General features: G+C 36.5%; 1 pseudogene; it reads left to right on the top strand.

Moving 5' to 3' along the window:
• The first annotated feature begins 1,454 nt into the window (after positions 1-1,454).
• Positions 1,455-2,127, top strand: LOC123956086 (annotated as a pseudogene).
• Positions 2,128-5,050: the final 2,923 nt, after the last annotated feature.

Here is a 5,050-nt window from a genome sequence, read left to right on the forward strand (position 1 = left end):
AACTTATTTATTGCTAAATTTTGGCTTAAGATAGTTTAATGTAGGGTTTTTATGATGAATTTGTAATGCACATGGACATATGTTCTGGTAAATAAAAAATTCTTTTCTATTTTTATTCCTGAAATTAAGTATAAACTAATATAATGTAGTGATTGCTACCATATGATCGGCATCACCTGCAATGTAAAACTATTATAATGAGTCTAAAGGAGTGTGTGCAAATGTATGTAAATTTACTTTCACCTGGTTGTGAAAATGCACAATACTTTGTCCTAATTCTGACAAGAAGTACATATTACTGTTTTGAGGGGAAATTGTATGTATTTCCAGCAAAACAAGTAAGATGCTTGGCTTTGTCTGCTGAATGTAATAACTACATGCAAATAATGTTGACGATTCAGTTTCTCTAAAATTAGTATAGAAGCTCTCTGTATTTTTTCATACTTTATGGTCTTTTTTAAAAAAAATATCTGGATGGCAATGATGACTGGGGGATAGTGACAAACATTCATTTGTTGAAAGGCACAGGAGATAATGTGGTGAAACAGTCCTCACATTCAGGTGAATTTAATAAATATATATTTTCCTCTGGCACTGGGCCCCAATATGCTTTTACTCTTCTGTTTTTAGAGCTTCTTATCTAAAAATATTGCTTTAAAGGCAGCAATTTATTTTATATCTTGGAGAGAATAATCTTTATATATCCTCCCTGTTTTGGGGGTCTTCTGAAATAGAAAATTTTTGACTGTTGATCTATATGGATCATTTCTCAGTACAATAATTTTAGGCAGTCAGAAAATAGAAGTCTGCCTCCCTTCCCTCAAGCAGACTTCAGAGCATTAACATTAACAGAAGGAAGGAAACTGCAGCTGCAACCCTCAGGCTAACTGTCACTGTTTTTTAATGTCATGATCTAGAAGTTCAGGAGGGTCACCTGAGACTGGTTCTTGGGCTAATCCTAAGAACTGGCTTGGGATGTGGCTGATATGATGCATCCTTTCTGCCAGAGGCTTTGGGGGCTGCTTAAAGAAGTTAGATGAGCATATTTTTCAGAATGTTGATTACAAGTAATTTCAGTAATTAGAGGAAGGAGAGGTATTTGTGGTAGTCTCTGGGCCCTTTAATCATCTGCTCTGAGTATAAACACATGCATATCCAAAGAATAAGATTATACATTTAGGGGTTTAAAAAATATTATGGTCTGCAATATTTTCATTTCTTGCCCATTTTCCTAACAAGATTGATTTGTGCTACTGCATCCTTTGCGTTCTTATTTTTGTCCTCAATCCATATAACCTATTACCTATCATATTGCAAAATAAATTGAGGAAAAATCCATTTCAACTTATTTTCAGCTGAGGCAAATTGTTAAAATAAATTTCAGAATATCTGAGAGTATATCAAACTCTTGAGTATATTGATCAGTTGTCAGAAAGTTTTATAAATCCCATTGTTTTTCACTTGAAACTACAGAAGACGTTAGTTGATTTTAGTTCCAAAGTGGTGGGGTAAGCAGACCACACGAGGTTGCCACTGCCGCCGCCATCATGCCAACCCCTCGGGTCTCAGTGAGGCTGTGATACCCCAGAATGAGAGACAAGCCAACACAGGAGCAGATGGGATCCAGCTTCATTCAACATTACTACAGTTATTTGATAAAGACAGAACCCAACTAGGCACTATTTATGTTGATACATCATGTCTTACATGGGAAGGACTGCAGTTCCAGGAGAAAACTTCCATTGTGAATTGTCTAGTCTTTCATTCCAGAAAATCCAGCACAGCATCACAGGGCAGGACCATCAGCCCTCACCAGATAGCTGCATCATCAGCAAGGTTATGGGCCAGCTGAAGGCTGATGAAGACCTTATCGTGGGATTCCACCAGATGTTCCTATTAAAGACGATGTTCCTATTAATCAAAGGTGCCTGGGTTTGCACCAATGACATGTTCAGGCTTGCCCTGCACAACTTCAGCTGGCCTCCTCCCAGCCAGGCACTCCCTTCTCTTCCAGATATGGTTCACAGTCCTCCAGAGGCTCCAAGTAATCATACACGATGGGGCCACAGTGGGAACAGGCGCAGTGTGCTGCTGCTACCAAGGTATTATGCATGTTGTCTGGATTAGTTGCATCTGACAGGAGAAGTTTAGGTCCACCTGCACAAGCCTTGGAAGGACTTAAGTAATGCAAAAAGTTTTCTTTTGTTTTTTTAAAGATTTTATGTATTTACTCTCAGAGAGAGAGAGAGAGAGTGAGGGAGCACACACAAGCAAAGGGAGCAGCAGGCAGAGGGAGAAGCAGACTCCTCACTGAGCAAGGAGCCCAATGTGGTGCTCCATTCCAGGATGCCAGGGTCATGACTTGACCTGAAGACAGTCGCTCCACCAACTGAGCCCCCCAGGCATCCCTGTTTTGTTTTGGTTTTGTTTGTTTTTTTCCATCTACTTACAAGTTGCTCTAATAACCCAAAGAAGTGAAGGAGAAAGCACCTGCCTTATGGCCCAAATGTTGATTCATTCAGATGTTTCAATGCCTCGTGAAACAATAAAGCCACCAAAACTGGGTGCCTAGGTGGTTCAGTGGGTTAAAGCCTCTGCCTTCAGCTCAGGTCATCCTGGGATCAAGCCCCACATCGGGCTCTCTGCTCAGCGGGAAGCCTGCTTCCCCTGCTTTCTCTCTGCCTGCCTCTCTGCCTACTTGTGATCTCTGTCAAATAAATAAAATCTTTAAAAAAAAAGAAAAGAAAAACACCAAAATTTTCTTCACAGCTTCAAAAAATAAAATGATAGAGTAAGAACGGTGAAATTTAACACAAGTTTAAAGATACAATGATATGTGCCTTTAGTCAAAAGACTCCCTACTACCTAATTGGCAATAGGAAAGGAGTTGGGGAGAGGGAGCAGCATTTGAACTTGGTTTTGTTACTGTTTTCTTTTGTGAATTTGCTCCCATTTAACCTTCTTTGGAAAAGAAAATGCTTGGGGAAGGAAAGAAATAAATGTTCCATAAATATTTTGTAAAACTAAAAGATCTCCTCAAAGATTTAGATCCTAAAACGTTTACTGTGAACCATATTTTAACAAACCAGAGGAATAATCTTATGGAAGAATGTTTTTTCCAACATCTTTATTTAAAGCCGGATGCCTGTTGAAATAGTAGCTGCTCCTATTGAGAATAGTTTACTAAGAAACAAAAGCATTCTTTAAAATTATGCAATGTAACACTTCTAAAAGAATAAAAGTAAGGAAGGCGCCTGGGTGGCTCAGTTGGTTGAGTGACGCTATGGCTCAGGTCATGATCCCGGATTTCCAGGGTCGAGTCCCGCATCGGAATCCCAGCTCCTTGGGGAGTCTGCTTCTCCCTCTGACCTTCTCCTCTCTCATGCTCTTTCTCACTCATTCTCTCTCAAATAAGTAAATAAAATCTTAAAAAAAAAGAATAAAAGTAAGGAAAATAAGTTATCATCTGAAGAACTCACCATATATTAAAACTCACATGAATTTTACAAAAAATTTGTAATTCTTACTAGAATCCTTTCAAATATTATATTTTCTGGAAGGATGTGAAGGACCTGAGATTTCAACTTCCCAGTGTTGAATATGAGTCAACTCTACCTTATGGAACTACATTTTTTTTTCTTGACCCAGTTGGAAATGTTTCTGATTGGAAAATATAATTTATGAATTATTCAATCAATGTTATATAATTTTTATAGAAAACATACAGAAATACAGTAAGATAATGTCACCTGTAGTCATAAAATTCCCATTTTAGTGAATTTCCTTATAATCAGTATTCTCTGTGGTGTTTGTGTGCCTGTATGAATGTGTCTCTGTGCATATGTGAATGTGTAACATCTCTATGTTGAAAGTGTATTTTTTTGTGTTGTCATTAAATTGTTTCAAAATTTAATAGAAATTTTCAATTATAGATTTCTGTTCTGAATTCTTCTGTAAAGGAAGCCGTTCTTAAGTTTGAACTTCTGTCATTTGACTTGGGTTGAAAGTGAAGGACAACAGTACATCTATTATTCAGTTCTCCACTTGCAATTATTTTGCTACTTGTTCTTCAGTAAACTGCTTATTTTTCATTCCTTTATCTCTTTTACCTGTTCTGTAATAATCTTCAGCTTTTCATAAAGGGAGCATTTTCTGAACTTTACTAATAATTTTTTTTTTTTTTAATAATGACACAGACTCCCTTTCTGAGTACAGTTGGCCATTGGCTTTATCAGAATAATACCTTATGTAATAGCTGTTGAAGTTAATATCTCATTGTCCTTCACATGCCAAAACTAAGTATGGATCTATTGCAAAAAAAAAAAATTATCTCTGCTTAGAACATGAGTATGAAGAATCAGTATTCTGTATTAAGTACTTATGCTTTAAAGTAAAATTTGAACATTGCTTGTGAACTTTCCCTATGTGCTCTGTTCATTTATAAATGATTCTGCATGTAAATATCAAGCATAAATAAACAAGATTCAAGTAAATTATACATGACATCTAAACTCTGTAATCTCCATATAAGTAAAACTGGAAAGGTCAGAATATTATTTAATGTTTTACAGTTTACATAAAAATAAACGGAGTCTTAGCTTCCCATTTGGCCTTGACAGGAAATACAGTGATAATAAAAGCTTCTAGACTCCTTCTCTTTAAGTCAGACTGTAATCTGACATCACCTTCTGTTTCTAATTTACCTTTCAGCTTGCAACCACTTTCAGAACTACTGGTACATAAAGCTCTTATTCATACTCTGCCTCTATTATTACCGATACTGATCTGCATCTCTATTCACTCACCAAAGAAAATCTGTCTTACATATAATAGCAATGCAGTTAATGAAATAATTGGCTTAAAATGTTGTACTCTAATGGTGTACATTGTAAAGACGTTTGCAGGCAGTATAGCTTTTGGAATATCATTTTGGATGTCATTTTTGAAGTGCACTGCTATTTAGAATAAATAGCATGACAAATTCGATGCATTTAGTATTTTTCCATGACATTAGTACTATACATACCTTTTCCCTCCTATTTTTTGGTAC

Source organism: Meles meles, chromosome 14 (genome assembly GCF_922984935.1).
Source record: "Meles meles chromosome 14, mMelMel3.1 paternal haplotype, whole genome shotgun sequence".
Classification (NCBI taxonomy): domain Eukaryota; kingdom Metazoa; phylum Chordata; class Mammalia; order Carnivora; family Mustelidae; genus Meles; species Meles meles.